Source organism: Erpetoichthys calabaricus, chromosome 2 (genome assembly GCF_900747795.2).
Source record: "Erpetoichthys calabaricus chromosome 2, fErpCal1.3, whole genome shotgun sequence".
In the NCBI taxonomy this organism is placed as follows: domain Eukaryota; kingdom Metazoa; phylum Chordata; class Cladistia; order Polypteriformes; family Polypteridae; genus Erpetoichthys; species Erpetoichthys calabaricus.
Window position 1 is genome coordinate 262,101,076 of NC_041395.2, and position 20,429 is coordinate 262,121,504.

Here is a 20,429-nt window from a genome sequence, read left to right on the forward strand (position 1 = left end):
CCATGACATCACACTTACTGTAACACTTTATTCACATACCTAACAACATGCAGCACTATACATACAAAGTGATATCACCATTGAGATGACAGGAAAACAAAATAAAAACAAAAACAGCAAAAAAGAAAAAATATCTGTTTAATTATGATAGGTGTTGGGTTAAACACAGGCTCCCTTGATATGAGGAGAGCAAAATTTGAAGGCTAAAAATATCTGAACATCACTGGTGCAGTCTATTCACCTGTAAATAGGCTTTTACAGAAGGATAATGTTCTAAATTAAAAAGACTGAAATGTTCTGGCATGGTTCCAGAATTATGAAGGAACTAGTTTCATAGCTGAATATTCCTTACCAGCCTTAATGTTACATGAGTGATTTTTTTTTAATTGGGAAATTTATTGTTACAGATTCTTCTTTTTTTAGAAAATAATAAATAACAGCTTGTTCATGATTAATAGATCATTAAGTGTAATAAACTGACTATCATTTGTTTTAATCACTGTGGGGTGTACTGTTAATCATAACAGTTGAGTTCATGCTGTAAACCTCACAGGCTGTTATGCAGCAAAAGGGAAAACTGTTTTTATTAGCCTAGTGTTCCAAGTAAGCCTCCATTCACTGTTTGAATGTGTATACAGTATGTAATAGATGGACATACCCATTATTACAGATTAGAGAGTTACAGTACAGTACATCTAAATACTGTACTGAATGGAACAGACTGCAGAAACTGATAACTGGATCATAAAGTTAAAGAAAATGCACAGAAGGATGACTATAAAACATACAAGAGCACTGTACTCTTGACAGTAATGACCCTATAGACCATATAAACAGATAAGGCAGTGAATTTAACTTCTCATACATTTTTAATGTGGCAGCACTATAAATGCTAAGTTCAGAAGAAAATACATACATTCAGGACATAAAGATGCAACTATGAGTCATCAATTTCAAACGTGGCTAATTCTATCAATTTATACAATTATTTACTGATATACTCAGGTAGCACTAGACTCATCATTGCATCATAAATCCCCAACTGAAAGAGCATATAAAGTTTAACCCAGACTAAAAAGGGTTCATGGCAAGACTGGCACTGTAAAAAAAAAAACCTCACACTATTCTATTCGAACTAGTGTGGTGCTGAAGTGTCACCCATTGCACAACTGTACTTGGGTCCTAATTTGGGATTCTGAGGTGGTTCGTCATGTGGTGGCGGCGGCAACATGCTGTATTAATGCATGCTCCCCTCTCCTCCTAATCCTCCAAACTATACAGTAAGCAATTGAGTCACAAACAATTGTCTTAGTCTTAAATTACAAAACAATCAGCACAGGTAATCTTCAACTTCTAAATCAAACAAAGTCCTTTATTCTAGTAGTAGGTATATTTGAGATCTACACAGTGGATAGCTTTGCCACCTTAGAAAGCTTAGATCCTGTTACAGTTCTTGGCTAGAATGCTTTATTTTTGAATTGTGCATGTTCTCCCATTTATATGGGCTTTTTTATTAAGCCTGAAGATATGTTGGCAGGATTAATGTGTGGGTATTCTGTGATAGATTGAAGTGTAATTCAGATTGATTTCTGTTTGGTAACCATAAGACTGAAAATACTGGTGTAAAAACAAATGTATAGTCTTTAATCATATTGCTGTATTTAGCTATATAAAAAAGACATGCATTTACAGTACAAAACTAATTAATATGATTATTTCTAACCATGCAGAACAATTACACCAATAAACTTGATGCAAAACATATTTGAATACACATTCAGGAAATGAAATGAAGTATAGTGTGCTTCTAAGGTTGGATGATGTGCTCAGAACACCATTTCATCTACAGTATATTTTACTGTTCTCCATAGCAAAAATTAATGGCAACTAAAGCTTTATTGTAAGTCTGCTGAAATGTGATTTGGCTGCAGAATTCTAATTAATCATAAGTAATACTGATAATACCCTTATACTGGCAGGTCCTTGCACACTCAAAAAAATATACAATATTTCTGAAAGTACTGTACTGGCAGGTTGTGTAATTTGTGGCTCCATTTCTGACATTTTCTTTAGGTGACAATTCTAAGAAAATAACCCTTCAAATGTATTCATCCTGTACTCTAATATTTCAAGGGGAAGGTCAAAGATTTATTGAAATTTTTAATATGTACACAAGCCCTGTTTAAATAGTATTTATACTTCAATAATGTAGCTGTAACTAGTACTGACAAAATTGTCTGCAACTTACATAACATAAGCAAAACCAAGAAACTGTGTGATTGCCTATCTCTGCACTAAACTGCCTCATTATTTATTTTCTTAATTTTTAGTCATTCTGGTGTGTGTGCAGAACACAGTGTATGTATGTATTTTTAATGTATCTATATTTTTATTTATTTATTTAAGACACTTCTGTAAATAGCCATATTTTCCCCTGGGGATAAATAAAGTTCTATCTATCTATCTATCTATCTATCTATCTATCTATCTATCTATCTATCTATCTATCTATCTATCTATCTATCTATCTATCTATCTATCTATCTATCTATCTATCTATCTATCTCTTCTTTTTCATACAATGATATAGGAAGTATCGAAAGGTTGTCACTGTGTACTAGCGTGGGGGGGCACAATGGCACAGCAACAGGCTATCCATCTTACAGCACTTAGGGTACCTTTTATGCCAACTTGGCATCATCTCTTTGTATTCACATTGGTTTTCTCTGACATCTCTAATTTCATTTCGCAATTTAAAGAGACCCTGTCAGATTGACTGGAAAATCAAATTTGACCCAGTGTGACTGTACCAGTATAGTCCCCCAGTAAATTAACACTGAAGAATTAGGTTTAGAAAATGGATGGGTATATGTTTTCTATTGCAGTGAACTTATAATTTTCATGGTATAATATACTACATCATATTACAGTTTGTTAAGCCTGTCTAAATAATGGTACTGTATCTTTGTATAAATAAAACTGTTATTCTATGCAAATATAGTGCTAACAATTTTATCACTATGTTAACTGAAAGGTTTTACTGTATTTTAAAATGTAACAGTGTAGAAAAAGGGAAGATTGGATAAGTGGACAATACTTTAAACAAAAATACCTCAGCTAGTACAATTTTATTTGTGGTTTTCTTTTTTACATTTTTATATCATCCAGTCATTTTATTTATATTTTATGGCAACTCAATGAGTACAGCCACTCATTTTAACAAAATCAGACAAAGAGATCTGAATTATTAACTATTACAAAATATGAGATGTATTGGTTAGTTATAGCTGTTATTTTCTTCAATATCTGCAATATACAGGAAGAATTACAAATTGTGCTTTCCATAAGATTAGCATACTTTATTTTTATTTTAAAAATGCTTTTTATTTTAATACAAATGAGAAGTATCACAGTAAATACAACTTCTTGAAGTTATTGGTATATCCCCTGGACCCAAAGTAGTCCACATAGTATCAAAAATAAGCATACACCGCATAATAAACCATGGAGGACTTAAGTGACAGGTTCTCCACACTTTTAAAATTAAATAATAATGACTTCAACATCATCCACTCCACATGTGGCTGTGTAACACAAAAGAGATAAAAAAAACTGTCTCTTAGGTTAATCAAAAAATGAATTCCTTCATATACTGTACGAGGATGGACAGTATGAAGTACAAATTGTGCATGGTGGCACTATGTGTAATGATGTCAGAGCCCACAATTATTTAAGTATACATTGTCTTGTTTTGTTGTAGGACACAATAATGAATATCTATTCTTAGAATCTGCAAGTATATTTAAATAAGACAAGTAAACCATTATTTGCCTGTTAAGCATCATCTTCCCTCAAAAATTAATAACAGAGAAAGAAGCTATGTTAATGCAAATAAGTTATCTCAAGAAATGTACAAGTAAATTGTTCATTGATTATAAATTGTGTAACATGGCAATGCATTAGTTAGTGCTTGTGCTTCATGGATCCATCATCCTGACTTTGAATCCCATGCCTGGTCATTGGTAACGTAAGTATATTCTCCCTCATGTACGTGGGTTTAACTTCTGGTTCTCCAGTTTTCCTCCCAAAGACAAATAGGTTATGTTAACAGGTAACTCTAAAATTGGCCTTATTGTTGCATATACAGTATGTGTGGGCCTGCATTGGACTGGCATTCTGTCTAGAGATGTTTCCTGTTGTTTCCAGACCCCCATGACTCTGAACCAAACTGCTCTGGTTTGAAAAAGTTATGTTGTGCAATGATTCCATAAGTTATATCTGTGATTCCTTATGTGTGGAAAAGCCATTAACATACTGGGTCAAGCATGCAAAACATCTTATCTAACATAGGATTTATAGGGTCAAAACTGCCACATGTATAGAGTACAGTGAAATTTCAAACTTTCCAGTGGATGATCAGTAAGTATTACTCCTTACCTCAAAATTTCTATCTCCCTTATCTGAAATAACTACCTTACCTCAATAAACTTCCTTTAATGACACTGAACAAATAATAAAATAGGTATGCAAGTCTTTAACTTGCTTGAGAGTTTTCACAGATATACTATAAACTTTGAAGTAAGGGAGCTATTCAGCATGTCTACCACAAAAAAAAAAATTAAACCAGGTATACACCAGACACAACCACACTTTGTCCACTAATATAACAAGCTAAAAGACAAAACAAATAAAATTGTCTGCAGAAATGCAAACAAATAATAGAATTTTACAAAACCGGTAAATATAAAATACTGAAAGCATTGCAAGTCCTGGTAAGCATATTCTAGTAGTAATAGGAGGGGTGTGTTAAGGTGTTTCTGTTAATTGTGGAAAATTATTTCTTTCTCTAACTGTGAGATACCATAAAATTAGCACTGAAACTGACAGTAGGCTCCACTCTACAAGTTCAAACGATGTTTCATGAAATTTTCAGGAACAATAAAAGATGCTTTATTATACAAACTCTGACACTAAGGACATTGAATGAAATTTAAAACGAAAAAAGCGGTTACTTTGATGGTTGCAGACAATTTGCAGAACCTTCAGAAGCCCCTTCCAGGAACTTTCTATTTCTGGAAAGTTGTGTCTCTCTCTACTCTGAGAAATGAATAAGCACTGTTAATAAACATGTGCAAGAAAATCCCAATAAATTGTTAGGATGGTTAGCCTACATTCTTCAGTATGTGTGAAATAATAATTCTATGAGGGGCTGAAAAGTGGAAGATTGTAAAACATTCTTTTAATTTTGCTTTTGCTTGCTATTGCTTGCTTGCAGTTTTCACCTCATTTAATGAATGCTGCATCATCACCAGCACTTTACTTTCAAAGCTGAGACAAATCAATGTGCTTGATAAGAACAGTGCAGAGATCATTACTTCTACCTATTCACCTAATGTTTCCATAACAAGGTGAAATTTCAATGTGAAGGTCCTGATTTAAAGTAGACTACTTGGTTATGTGTTATATGTTATGTATTGACAGTTCTCTTGGTGAAAAAGTACAGTATGTCTTTCTGGTAATATGGTGTACAAAAAAACATGCAAAACCTTAAAACTTAAAAGTGTATTATGCAATTCAAGCAGAATCACTCTTGACTTGTAAAAAAAGACATCAAGCTCTTGTGTCATTAATGAAATAAGGCTCATTTGACTAATTTATTTGCTGCCATATGACAACTGATTCTCTCCATATGCTGTACAGCTTCAAAAGTAAATTATTATTACACTTGCAGAAAATAATTCTCTACCACAGACCATGGATTCTACCACATGCCAAGTTATAATACACAAGCCAGACTTGCAGCTCTCAAAGTTTACAAGGAAAGTTGGTTGCTTAATTATTCCTGAGCTCTAGTCTCTTTCAGTCGGAAATGACAGAAAAATGAATATATAATTTCATGGCCTTGACTACAGCACTTTGAACAAGAGTAATGCAGGTTTATTAAAATGAGTAGTGAGCAGTTTTTCACACTTCTGAGAAGAAAGCAGTAGCTTTAAAAAATTATTACATTTAAGAAATAATTATGTATGCTGTAGGCCACTCAAATGCATATTACGTTTATGTCAGTAATTGACTATTAGCATTAGAGTCGTACAAAAATGCTATTTCTTTAAAGCAACAGATTAAAGCGACAATTGAACACCTGATAAGTACATATTTTTCTTTAGTTATTCATATTAAATTAAGAGTAGTCAAAATAAATAAATAAGAGTAATGTCAATCACATTTTGAGATATGGCAGAGACAGAAGATGCAAATAAAGTAGAATGTCAAATACCAGGGGTCTCATGCATAATGCCGTGTGTAGCATTCACACTATAACATGACGGAAGCAGAAAAGCGGAAATGTGCTTACGCACAAAAAAATCCAGATGCATAAATCTGTGCGAACGCCAGCTTCCACGTTTTTCCGCTCCATAAATCCTGTACCAGCGTGAAAAGTAACGCATGTGCACGCGCCTACTGTCCCGCCCCAACTCCTCCCAGAATTACGCCTGTTTGAATATGCAAATCAATATAAATAGCCCTTAAGCTCAGCCTTCTGTGAAAAGACAATGGCAAAAGCAAAAGGGAAAACAGAAGAATTTCAGCGAATACCAAGTGGAGGCAAAGAAAAACATACTATTTGTTGGTTTAAACAGTGGTATAAACAACAAAAGGAAGTTGATCGAGTGACTTAGCGTGTAGGAGAAACTCAAAAGCTCATGTTCACAAAGTCGCACAATGCCCGAAATAAAAAAGAAGCTGTCACATATCAAAGTCACCGTGAAAAGGCGAGTCGTAGCTCACCGTCTGAGTGTCACATGAAAGCTTATTAGGGTACAGAGAAAAAAAAAAGGCACACAGTGGGAAAAAAGCACAAAATGTCAACTTTAATCTCTAAATTTCCACTTTAATCACATAGTTTATTTTGTCATTGAAGTAGAACATCATAAACTTCATCCTAAATCATTTAATTTACTAGTTTCTCAATCCCATCTTAACTAAAGTAGCACGTTAAATGCTTTGCTTTGTATTTGATCTTCTTTGTGCTCTATGTGTGTGAATCACTACGTGCTTCCGGGCTTTCTCTTCCCCCGACAGGACACCGAATCTATTACATTCGTGATATTACAGCTCTCTGAATAATTAAAATACTGAGATGTACATGTGATATCATTTTCATGATGACAGGAGTTAAAGCATGTTATTAAACATGGGAACATGGTGGCGCAGTGATTGTTCATGTCTCACGCAAGATGCCTTCTGCGCCATGTGCGACCTTCGATGAAATACTTTATTGTAGCAGTACTGTCTCTTTCAAACGTACTAACCCCCAATTCCTGTCCTTATTTTTCTTTCTCCAAATACCCAATCGCCACACAAACAGCTCTGTAATAGACGTTAAGCCATCTGTAAGCTTAGAACGCCGATTCTTCAAAACTTTTAAATGAATTATTCTATCCATCTATCCTTCCAGTGTCGTGTCAGCACCAGCAAGAACACAGCGCGAGGCAGCAAAAAATCCATGAACGGAGCGCCAGCGGCTCGCTAGCACTGTGGCACCGTGTAGTTAAAGTTAAATTTTTATCTGTATAATATAATAAACATATTTTACTGCATTTCATCTTAAAAATTATATCATCATCATATTTAAATACACGCTTTATAAAGTGGCTCAGGTTGTGCAATATTATAACTGTATCGCAAGTTTACAGTGAGGTAATTGAACTTGTAAGTACAAACAGTTCTACAAGGAGCACTTGATGGACTGATTGAGTGCGTTTTGAGTTCTTGGGATGAAACTGTTTCTGAACTACGAGGTCAGTACAGGAAAGGCTCTGAATCATTTGTCATATGAGAGCAGTTCAATAGATAGCTTGGCTGAGGCAGCGTGTGCTTAATGCTGTACACCGATAATTCTCTTTCTGATCAGCTGCTGTACAGCTGTGATTCACACTCAGATACAGTGATATAAATACTCCGAGTGGTGCAGTGAGAGTAATATGATAAAAGATGATCCGATGTGCAACACCTAATGGGAGCAGCTGAAAGAAGAAGAAGAAGGTGCAGTGAGAGTAACAATGCTAAAGCAGTTATGGTATTTGGAATAGTTTGACCATTCTGTGGACCATTATATTGTTACAGGTTAATTACAATCAGATGCATTAAACTAATAAACATCATGCGGTTAATTTCAGTGTATTTATAAAGCCGCGTCACGGATGTGGATCTAAAAAAGAAAGGATAACCACACAGGAACAGTAGCACTGCTTTGACGCTGTGTGCCGCCAGTCTGCAAAACCGAGTAGAGAACTTGCGTACGACAGGGTATGAGCTACCGTGGAAATGTGCGTGGCTTTACACCAAGTTTAGGTTTTATACATCGCGATTTTAACGTGGAAACGTTCTTACACAACATTTTTGTGCATACGCACCGTTTATACATGAGGCCCCAGATAACTCATAAGTGTGGAGTTATTTGACCTTCACATCTATTTGTATTTTTGCAGTAATGTTGCATTTTTTATCTATTAATTAAAATAATGATTGTGCAAAATAGGTTTTAGTTGTAGCCATAATTATGTTTGGATAAAAGACTAACACTTTACCACTTATATGTATGTATATGTATGTTTCTCTTCCCTACACTTGTCCAAAACAATCTGTTAATAATAAACAAATAATACTGAGAATATAAATGAAACATACAAATTATATTATATCAAAAACCACACATACCAACTACTATTAAATAACAACAAAGGGTGGACTATCGATACAGTCACACATTTGAGATACCGCTAACAGTTTGGATATGTAGTAAAAGGTAGCAATGAAAAAATTGACAAATTACAGATGATCATTTGGAATAAACAGAAACTTACCAATCTAAAGAAACAATATCTTGACCTGTTCTTCAGTGTTCACCAATGTGCATTTTTTTGTTTCATCAATCCAGGTTGCTTTTGACTGCATTACTTGTATGCACTGGGCATCTTTCCTTTTCTGGGACTGCACTGCATCAGCCCTATTAAAGAAATGTAGCAAAACAACCTCAATAACTGACATTAAGAAAATTTGCCTGCCTACACCTAATAGGCTAAAAGGATTAGTTAAGGCAATTAATTTATTATAGGTATTAAAAGAGAAAACTTTACAAATAATGAGGAAACTGATTACTTTTTTGGATATTATGAATACTGAAAAGGTGTAAGTGCAATATGCTTTTGCTGTGACAGAACCATTATTGCATCAATGTCAGGCATTTGAAACCAGCAGTAAGAAATCAGGCCTTATTAGGTCAGTATTTGGATCCAGTAACTGGCACCAGTGACATTGATTGTGATAACTATTGCAATAGTTACATGTGAAGCAATGAGTTTAAAACCACAAAAACACTTAAAAATGGGGGCCATCAAAAAAGAACTTAAATCTTTTCACCCTTTGCAGATACTGAGTTCCAGTTTTTGTTGCAGCATAACCTGAGCACCCGGAGGTTGATATCTCTCTCTGAATTTTGCATTTAAGCTCAAACAGTGAAACAAGCACCTTCTTTTTCACTGTCTCGAGTTTTATTCTGCTGAGCCACCTTCCACACAAGAAAATGGTTCTTAGGTCTGGTACTGTGTCTCTAGTGGAAGGCATTCATAGGTCCAGTGCCATGCCACCAATGGACTGTTGCCAAGCAAAGAAAAACTTTTCAAGCAATGGGCACTCCTAAAAAAGACAGTCTGCATTAAAGTAATGGGTGCTCTAGAATTTTAGAGCAAAAATCTACACTACTCTATATTCAAAGCCTTTCTCCCTTGTTGTCCAGATGTCTAACAGTGGAAGAGTTAAATTTTTTTTTGCGATTTGGAAGCTACACTTTGGTTGGGGGGGAATTATATTATGGTGTGTGGTTGTCCTTAACTTAGTTTTATTTATTGATGTCTGCTTATCGTCATTGTCTTTGTAACTAATTGTGTCCCTGACTGCTAATGCAATCCTTTTTTTAATTATCTTCTTCTATTGTCCATTTTTTTATCAAATATACTCTTTCTTTTTGAAGATTTTGTAATTTTCTTTCATTGGTTGGTAACTGTTCCTAATATTTAGCTTCTGCCCTTTACTACCTTATGTTAATTCTTTTCCAATTATGTTGCTCTGCAGTTAACCTGTCCCAATGTAGGCCTTTATTAAAGATTTTACAGGCACAAAGTTAGTCGCTGGGGCATTGAGTTTGTACTCTTTGCCGTTGGCTCCCGTTTTCTCATTTCACAAAAAATTTGCATTTGTATTAGCTAAGAATAGTTTGGTATTCTTTGATCTCAAATATTAACTGCATTGTATTGCTTGGTCTTTATTGTCTTTATTGTATTTTTTGTATCTTGGCCATTTCTTCTTAATTACAGTATAGAATCTGTTGAATTTTGTCTCTTATTTGTTCTTGGCCTTTTCACCTTATTTTTCTATAACTGGAGTTCTGTGGAAATATTTATCAAGTGTTTCAAAATTACTCTGAGGAACTGCACTAAAAATCAGCCTAGGATACAAATTTGTCCAACCCCAGAAGCTTGACTACAAAGATGATAATAATAATAATAATAATAATAATAAGTAGAAGAAGAAGAAGAAGACCTAAAACCTTATTCTGACATGTAAACTATAATGCGAATGTTTCAGGGATCAGTACCTGTGTGACATTTCATCTGTCAATCGCTCATCCTGCCCCACTTATCCTCAGGTTAATAAAATTGCTACAACAATATAGTTTGCTTCCATGACCAACAGTGTGTAGATATTGTGATATAGTTTACGATTCATGCATGTATGCTTAACCACACTTGGGGAATGATCTTTATGTGTGTGCCAATTTGAATGAATGCTGCTTGCTTTGACATTACCTCACATTAAGTAGTAGGGAAATGTAAGAATCTGTGTATCAATTCGCCTGTTTAAGGGCATTCAAAGTTTGCTTCATAATTCAAGAAATGACTTGTTATGACATACCCAAATCATCTCTAGCATTTAACACGTAACATTTTATTTTGGCAAACAGTGCATTGATTCTCTGCATATACAGAGATGAAATAATGTACAAGATTTGTTACAAATATTATTCCATCTCTGTCAAATCAATATCTTTTTATGAGTTAATTTTTGTCCAGTGTTTTCTAAACATTTCACCTTTCCCAGAACATGCATGCCAATCTCTGCCTGAGTGCCATCTTCTTGCAGCTCCTAGCAAGTTAGTACTGCTCAAGAACTCTCATAAATCCTGGTGAAGTTAGGAGTAGTTTCCTAAATTAAGAATACTGATGAAATGCTTTTATACCTACTACTAAGAATAGAACGAAATTTGCATCACACATCACCACAGGCTATCCTCTTGAGAAAAGTTATATTCGTATCATAATACAGTGTTTCCCACAAATAGAAAATTTAGCAGTGGGACACTTGTTCAAATGTTTTCCCCCACTGCTGCTACAAATACGAATGTGTAGACAACCATCTGGTTGGTAAGCAGATTAGGTGAGAAGGGTTACACATAAACTCAAATTGTGTGTTTTTTTAAATAGAATCTCACTACAACTTTATTTCAATGTTTCATTTTAACATTCCTCTCATAATGACCATTAATACATCAGGGTGCAATTTTTGTAAATGGTGCGTTTGTAAAGAAACAAATAAAGTACTTTATTAAACTGGCAGTTTAACCTAATTCGCCTCAGCTATTCAATGTGTCTCAAACATTTTGGTTACATTATAACAAAAAATAAAACTTTAAAAAAATAAAACTTTATTTTGCAAATCTACATATCTACAAAGAAAGAAAATATTTAAAATACATAGCTGCATGTAGCATTGTTGATATAATTTTAAAGTGGTTTTACTATAAAAAAATTAAGTAATCATACAAAATGGCTCAATTTCAGACTTGATTTCTAGGCTGGCTAGCCACCAGTCTCTTGCTTGTTTTGGATGCATATACATATACTATGAAAAGCATCTAATGTGGTTGTCATATCTATCTGTCAGTCTGTTTGTTTTTCTTTCTGCCTGATACAACTCAACTCCCAGTGGACTGATTTTGTTCACTTATTCTTGAAGGAAATTTGTTGGTCATTGAAAAGTGGTGTCTTTCTTAAAACAGAAACATTCTGTGCAATTTCAATCATAGATTAGTTTGCTGTTTGCAATTTACCTAAAGAGATGAGGGATTAACTTTACTTTTCTCTGTTTGTTCTCCTAAATTTGTGCTTCTCTTATTCCTTACTTAACACACCTTCACTCACATCATTTGTACTCCATAATATTATAGAACCCTTAAACTGTCTTCCTCTTAACTGCACTACTTTCCTGACTGCTACGAACTTTTAAATCTAAAAAAAACTTGCTTAGTGAATATCTACCACTAGTTAATTTCTAACTGTCTTGTCTGCTCCCACAGCCACTTGTGCCTAGTCGGCATCTTAATGTTTTGAAGTCAGTTGCTGCTTTTCTTCTTATTTGTCACTACAACACTGATTATTTACTTACAGAGACGCTGGTATCAATTACTGCTGGTTGCTGCCCTGCCTCACCATTAGTTTGAATACAAATAACAAGAACATATACATGGAACAAGTAACAAATAACTTTTCCAAACACACCCCAAACACCCAGATGCTTTTCCTCCAGTGCGGGTGAAAAAAAAAAAAATCAAAATACCCTTCTAAGGGGAAAAAAGCTTTAAGAATTCCCACATGGCTCCTTAATGGAAATCAAAACAAAAGTTTTTAGTAGCAAAATGTACTTTTTAATTAACATAACAACTCTCAGCTGCTTCTCTCTCGTTTGCAATGACATGTATTAATCGTTATTCACATGGGGTCTTTCAATAAAAACATGCAGGTTAGATTATCTGGAGTAAACACAAACAGTGCTGGCTATTAATGTAGAAACTAGTAAGTAAAAATCAAGGCAAGTTTCAAACACACAGTTACAGTCTGTTCCTGTGGAGAGTCAATTTTGATTAAATTAGCTGTTGCATATGTTGATTCAAAAGATAGTTTCATTAGTGTTTCAGAACTTCATATTTGTCAGACATTCATGTACCTCAGCTCCTAATGCCATAAGGCACGAGGCAAATCTCTGTACACATGCCATACTTACTAAAAATGAATCAGCAAACTCCATATTTTGCCACTACTTGGGTTTTTGAAGCCAAATTAATATTCACTAGTATAGCCACCAAAACATGACAAATGTATAGAAACCACATACGGCACATATTTGAATGGTACTATGGTTAAAGTCAGTCTAGCTCAATTTCCAGTAGCACAAGCAATGACAATGTCTGAACACTGATATGAAGAACCGTGAAAATAACAAAACAATGGCTGTTTTACAGGAATTGTAAAATAACGGATTCATCTTTAATTGATAAGCTTTATTTCTCAAAAAGTAGCCTTAAAGTAGCCATATTAATAATTCAGCTTCTTTTTTTATTCACAACCAAATTAAATTTAAAATTTCTCAAAATACACTTAACAAAATATTCTCTGACTTTATAAAGTCTTACATTGGTAGTTTGTTAATTAATAAATGAAAATGTGTAGATAGGTTAAAAAAAAGAATAATTAGCATTTTACCAATTCAAAAAGTACAGTATGCAGCAATTCTTCTATTCATTCTAATTTTAAATATTAAATAATTACAAATGTTTTGAGCCTGTCATTTTTATGATTAAATTTAAGAGGTGATTAAAATTAGCTCATAATGAAGACAGCCCAGTAAAGCTAAAAGAAAATGTCGGAATTTAGTTGTATCTGGCCCCTTACCAAGATTATATAGAGGGGATGTGATTTATAGCAGATTGCATTCCCTTCACTGTTGGCTAGAAACCTGGTGTGCAAATAAAAGCATAGCGTTTGTGAAAGGCCTGGATTTTTCAAAAGAGATGGTCTTCATCCTAACTGGAGGGGATCTTATGTATTATCCCAAAATATGGCAGCAAAACTGCCTGGTTGACTGATTAGAGCACCATCCAGGCCGCAGTCATGTGATCTTAAATCACAGGCTGTTGTTTATCCCACCTGTTACCCAAAATCCCTGTTGTGGGGCATCCAGTAAATTTAGTCTTGATACAAACCTTAAATTAATTGATAACCAAAAAATAAGTTGTATAATTAGACCAAGGGATAAAACCAGACCCTCCACCAGGGGCATCTGTAATAGAAATTTACTTCAAATTAAAACAAAAAATAAATCACCAGTTCAGAAAGAAGCATGCAGTTTTAAATGCTGCTTATTGAACATTCGCTCTCTTGGCAGTAAAGCTGTTTTGGTAAATGATATTATATTAAGTACAAAATCTGATCTGTATCTTCTCACTGAAACCTGGCTTAGTAAATGTGACACTGTTCCCCTAGCTGAGGCGTCACCAGATGGATACTTGTTCCTTCATAAGTCTAGAGATTCTGGTTGAGGAGGAGGACTTGGAATAAATCATTGTAACAAAATGCAAATCACGTCTAAAAATTTAGGCAACTTTACATCCTTTGAGGCATTCATTTTAAATATTAAAACAGATTCCAACACAATTATAGTGCTAGTCAACAGACCACCAGGGTCATATTCATTGTTCATGACTGAATTTAGCAACCTTCTATCTGATTTAGCTATAAATTATGATCACGTAGTACTGATGGGGTTTTTTAACCCCTTCACCGCCCTCTGCCGGATATATCCGGCACCGTTGTTTTAATGCTAACGCCATACTGCCGGAATTATCCGGCACATTTGCCTGTGGTTATATGAATGCCTGGCAAGTAGTATAACTGACGGTTTGGCGTGGGTATTATTACTACGTTGTATTTCGACAAGTCTGTGGTTGTTTTGGCTGGTCATGTGACGTGATTCGCATGTAACAGCTGTGAATATGGCGAAACGTAAAACTGACTTCAAGTGAGGCTTTGCAGGCGATTTTGGACAGTTCTGATCATGATTTGTAGCAGTTCTGAAGAAGATTTTAGTGACAGTGATGAGCAGCAACGTGCGCTGCATGATATTGTGAATGAAGACGCATCGGATGACGACGCTGAGTGGGTGTATCCCCAGCATCTCAGCTGGGCTTCTGCCCGTGTGAACTACCTTTTCTGCATTCGTTTGAGGCAACATGTGGCTTTATTGTTGATGTAAACAATTACACTGCTGAGCAGTTTTATGAGCTGTTTGTGTCACCTGATTTGATCAGACATTTTGTTCATCAGACAAATCTGTATGCAGCACAGTTTATTGAGAAAAAATCCCAATTTACCTCCACATTCCCCGTGTTCGTGCTTGGTTTGACACTGATGAAAACGAAATGAAAAAATTCATTGGGATTTTGATGTTGATGGGAATAATCAGAAAACCAGATATTGAGATGTACTGGTCTACAGATCCTATGTATGCACACCTATTTTTGCAGCTGTCATGACACGTAACCGATTCTCTTTTGCTGCTGAAATTCTTTTCATTTGAATGACAACAGAAACGAGCCAGATAAGAAAGATCCAAACCGCGACCACTTGTTCAAGCTACGTCCTTTGATTGATCATTTATTTGAAGCATTTCAGTTGCCCTACATGCCAGGACCGTCAGTTGCAGTTGATGAAAGTTTATTGTCGTGGAAGGGCCGCTTACAGTTTCGACAGTATCTACCATTGAAAAGGGCACTGTTTGGTATTAAGATGTTTTGCTTAGCTGAGAATTCAGGTTACATTTATAGATTTCGTGTATACACTGGCAACTTGCACAACATTTAGTGGTCAATACTGCTTGAATAAATGTAAAAAATGTAAAAAAAAATGTAAAAAAGTAAAAAAACAAAAATTGTTCAGATTTCGCCTGGCGTGGGGAATATTTAGGGAGTTGGCGGTTAAAGGGTTAATGTACACATTGATGTGGAAACTGACATTTTTAGCAAATGTTTTACTTATTTGTTAAACTCAGTAGGATTTTGTCAAATTGTCAAAGGTCCAACTCATAATCATAACCACACATTAGATTTAATTATAACTTACAAAGTTGAAATTCAAAATTTAAATATTACTCCATCCTGCCTTGTGCCCTGTGTTGGCTGGGATTGGCTCCAGCAGACCCCCGTGACCCTGTGTTCGGATTCAGCGGGTTGGAAAATGGATGGATGGATAAATGAAGTTATATCCGAACACTACTTAATTATATTTGTTTAGTTCTGCCCTTACCAATACACTCACAGATTAAAACAAAGATTGTGCGACATCTAGATTATTATTCTGCTTCAAAATTTATAGATACTTTGAGTAAGTCGAGTGTAATTGTGGAAAACCATTTAGATCAGTTAACATCAAATGTAAACGTGGAAAAAAATTTAGATCAGCTAACATCACATTATAATGTGAACTTGAGAGATGCTCTGGCTTCCCTTAAAACAAAAGTGATCAAAGCACATAGAAACTCTCCCTGGTTTAATGAAAACACTTGAGCTCTTAAATTAGAGTGTCGAAAACTGGAGCTCAGATGGAGAACAACAAAGTTACATGTCTTTCAAATTGCATGGACAGAGATTGTTAAAAAATATTAAAAAGCTCTCTTTAAAGCTCGCTCAGAATACTATTCTACAATAATGGATAGTAATAGTAAAAATACTCGGGTACTGTTTAGAACAGTGGCTAAATTAACAAATGGAAATTCAGATCTACAGTGCAAAATACCAGCAGATATTAGCAGTACAGACTTCAAAATATTCAAAAATATAAGATCCCAGATCTCAGCATCACAGTACAAACCAAATACTAGCTTAGCAGACTCTGTCTCACATTGCATTTAGCACTTTAGTAATTTTAATCCTGTAACTGAGCAGGAAGTCTTAACTTTAATTTCTAAAATGAAGCCCACTACTTGTTCCCTAGATCCAGTGCCAACAAAACTAGTAAAAAGTGCAATGGATGTTCTTGCAGCGCCTATTCTAAACATTATCAATAGTTCATTATTGCATGGCACAGTACCTGAAGCACTAAAAGTGTCAGTCATTAAACCATTACTTAAAATGTCAGACCTAGACCCACACATACTAAATAATTATAAGAATATTTCAAATTTACCCTTTCTCTCTAAAATACTAGAAAAGTAGTCGCCAATCAGCTTCAGTCACACCTTATGCATTACAATTTATTTGAGGAATTCCAGTCTGGTTTCCGCATTGGTCATAGTACAGAAACAGCACTAACGCGGGCTGTAAACAACATTCTGATATCCTTTGATGAAGGAAACTTCCACTGTTGTTGGACTTAGGTGCAGAATTTGACATCATTGACCATTCTATTTTACTTCACAGGCTAGAAAATGATGTTGGGCTTACAGGCACCGTGCTCGCTTGGTTTAGTTCTTATTTATCAAATCGATTCCAATATGTACAGAAATGTGCTGACAGTACTCCATCATTATACACAGAAGTTCGATATGGTGTCCCGCAGGGCTCAATACCGGAACCTTTACTGTTTTCACTTTACATGCTTCCACTGGGATCTCTCATTAGGAAACATAATGTTAATTTTCACTCGTATGCAGATGACACCCAGTTATACCTTTCATTTAGATCAAATGAAGTTTCTCCAATGTTGTCTATAATTAGTTGTGTTAGTGAATTAAAGGAGTGGATGGATGAAAACTACTTGTCTTTAAACACAGATAAAACAGAGAAGTTAATTGTTGGAGGGAATGACGCTGATCACAACAATATTTTGTCATCATTTAACTCATTTGGAATCCCCATTAATCCCCATCACTGAATCAGCCTGCAATCTAGGAGTTACCTTTGACTCTAGCATGTCATTTAAAGCGCATATTACAAAGTTGTCCAAATCAAGCTTCTTCCATCTTAAAAATGTTAGGAAATTAAGGCGCTTTCTAAATAAACAGGATTCTGAAATATTAATTCATGCATTTATTTCTAGTAGGATTGACTACTGCAATGCGGTGTTCACTGGATGTTCAAACTGTTCTTTATACAGCCTCCAATTAATCCAAAATGCTGCTGCAAGAATTATTACAAGAGCAAGAAAATACGAACACATAACTCCAGTTCTTTAATCCTTACACTGGCTCCCGGTTAAGTTTAGGGTAGATTTCAAAATCCTCCTTTTAACATATAAAGCATTAAATGGCCAAGGTCTGGCTTACTTGTCTGAACTTATCATGACTTACAAACCAGAGCGCACATTAAGATCTCAAGATGCCGGTCTGCTTATGATTCCAAGGATTAATAAAATAACAGTGGGAGGTCGAGCTTTTAGTTACAGGTCCCCTAAACTATGGAATGGTCTGCCTGCTACTATAAGAGATGCCCCTTCTGTCTCAGCTTTTAAATCCTGGCTGAAGACTCACTACAGTAATCCCTCCTACATCGCGGGGGTTGCGTTCCAGAGCCACCCGTGAAAATAAGAAAATCCGCGAAGTAGAAACCATATGTTTATATGGTTATTTTTATATTGTCATGCTTGGGTCACAGATTTGCGCAGAAACACAGGAGGTTGTAGAGAGACAGGAACGTTATTCAAACACTGCAAACAAACATTTGTCTCTTTTTCAAAAGTTTAAACTGTGCTCCATGACAAGACAGAGATGACAGTTCCATCTCACAATTAAAAGAATGCAAACATATCTTCCTCTTCAAAGGAGTGCCCGTCAGGAGCATATAAAGTCACAGAGATAGAGAAAAGCAAACAAATCAATAGGGCTGTTTGGCTTAAGTATGCGAAGCACCACGGCACAAAGCTGTTGAAGGCGGCAGCTCACACCCCCTCCATCAGGAGCAGACAAAGAGAGAGAGAGAGATAGAGTTTGTTTTTCAAGCAAAAATCAATACGTGCCCTTCGAGCTTTTAAGTATGCGAAGCACCGTCCAGCATGTCGTTTCAGGAAGCAGCTGCACAAAAGATAGCAACGTGAAGATAATCTTTCAGCATTTTTAGACGAGCGTCCGTATCGTCTAGGTGTGCGAACAGCCCCCCTGCTCAATCCCCCTACATCAGGATCAGAGAAAGTCAGCGCAAGAGAGACAGAGAAAAGTAAGTTGGGTAGCTTCTCAGCCATCTGCCAATAGCGTCCCTTGTATGAAATCAACTGAGGAAGCATGTACCAGAAATTAAAAGACCTATTGTCCGCAGAAATCCGCGAACCAGCAAAAAATCTGCGATATATATTTAAATATACTTACATATAAAATCCGCGATGGAGTGAAGCCGCGAAAGGCAAAGCGCAATATAGCGAGGGATTACTGTACTTCAGTTTAGCACACCCTGACTAGAGCTGCTGATTAACTGTACAGACTGCATCTCTGTTGTTAGTCATTAGCACTAAAACATAAGTAACATGATAGTTATAATTTGATACTAACCCTCACCTATTCTGTTTCTCTTCACGGTACTCAAATGTGACAGTTGGTGCCACGGCCCACCTGCCAAGTTGTTTTGCCTGCCTAAGGTAAAGTCATCCCTGATGGAGGATCGCAGGAACCGTGGAAAAGAGGGGTCCTTTCATCGGATTGGTTGGCCCAGCACTGTTTCAGCCGTGGAATGACCAAATGGGGGAGGCAGCTTGATGAGGTCTCCAGGACTCTAAACAAATCCAAATCATATTATGTGATATCATCTACTGTTAAATTCTGCTCCGTACTTCTAACATTTTTATTTTTATACTGTATTGAGGATTTGTTCTGTTCTGTGTATTGTATTGTATTGTATTGTACTGACCCCCTTCTTTTTGACACCCACTGCACGCCCAACCTACCTGGAAAGGGGTCTCTCTTTGAACTGCTTTTCCCAAGGTTTCTTCCATTTTTTCTCTACAAGGTTTTTTTTTTTCGGGGGGGGGGGGGGTTTTTCCTTGTCTTCTTATAGAGTCAAGGCTGGGGGGCTGTCAAGAGGCAGGGCCTGTTAAAGCCCATTGCGGCACTTCTTGTGTGATTTTGGGCTATACACAAATAAATTGTATTGTATTGTATTGTATTGTATTGTATTGTATTGTATTCACTTCCCTATCCTATAATACTCCTTTAGGAATCCATAAAAAAACACAGTTCTGATGCCTAAAAAACATCATAAATACTCAACTAAACACTATGCAGCTCAAAATAAGGATCCATTTCAAAAATGCATCTAAAGCCAAAGCTTTACATATCAAATTGTGCTTTTACAAAGAGATAAATCTCAAATTTCACTAAATTAACAAGATATATCAATTAAAAGCATTTCAGAACTTCAGCATGATTTTTAGATACTAAAGGTATTTTTAACAGTTGAAAAGTATCATGAATTAATCAGAATGATCATACTATAAAAATCAACATGAAAATATCAGATTTTTAAGCCACTTCAACTATCCAACTATTTGCTTAAAGGGTTTTCACAGCGTAGAATAAGTAGCTATCCATCCATCCATTTTCCAACCCGCTGAATC

At 35.6% G+C, this 20,429-nt stretch overlaps 1 protein-coding gene across 1 annotated transcript in view; it reads right to left on the reverse strand.

The window, feature by feature from the left end:
• The window catches only part of slc16a12a (solute carrier family 16 member 12a), a 94,042-nt gene that overhangs the window by 60,716 nt on the left and 12,897 nt on the right, over nt 1–20,429 (reverse strand). Inside the window, exon 2 of the mRNA XM_028795451.2 lies at nt 8,868–9,010. The gene's annotated coding sequence lies outside the window, so the exon portion shown is untranslated. The remainder of the gene's footprint in view (nt 1–8,867; nt 9,011–20,429) is intronic.